We start from the raw sequence: 698 nt of genomic DNA, 5'->3' as shown, positions 1-698 counted from the left end.
TGTGTTTGTTCTTCTATCTTAGTAGTGTTGAGAGATTTATCTTCTAGCTCACTAGTTCTGGCTTCTATCTCTTCAATTCTAGTCCTTTGCCCCTTCAGTGTATTGTCCGTTTCTGATATTCTATTATTAATCATTTGGACCTCTTTCTGTAGGTTTTGAATTGTTTCCAATACTGTACCTGTCTTATTTGATCTGTAGCACTTTCCTGACTTCTTTCTTATTTTTCTCAATTCCATTGTATAGTGTTTTGATACATTTTATAACCATTTTTCTGAATTCTTCTCCGGTATTTCCAAAGCTTGCCCATCTTCCAGTATGGAGTGTAGGTCTACTTCCAGCTCATTTGCCTCAGTCACTTTATGTCACTTCTGGACATGTGCAGATATGGTCATATGCTTCTGTTTTTGGGGTATATTCTGGGGTTATCTGTGGCCTTAATACTTAGATGGGTATTTTTGTTTTTTGTTTTTTCCTTAAATGTTTTATTGTGAATTATGTGATAGTTTACATGGGAGAACATTAATTTTACATTCATTCCATAGTATATCATCTCATTGCCATGGTTACAATCCCCTCCATGCATCATCAACCAACCAAAGGGTATACCCTGCACTCCTTCCCCCCATACCCCCAGGTCTTCAGCACACAGTCACTCTCCCTCTCTGGATCTAAAGTCTCCAGCTGCTCCATCGCTCCAC

This window comes from Chrysochloris asiatica, unplaced genomic scaffold (assembly GCF_000296735.1).
Source record: "Chrysochloris asiatica unplaced genomic scaffold, ChrAsi1.0 scaffold00047, whole genome shotgun sequence".
Classification (NCBI taxonomy): Eukaryota; Metazoa; Chordata; class Mammalia; order Afrosoricida; family Chrysochloridae; genus Chrysochloris; species Chrysochloris asiatica.
This window is presented reverse-complemented; position numbering follows the sequence as displayed.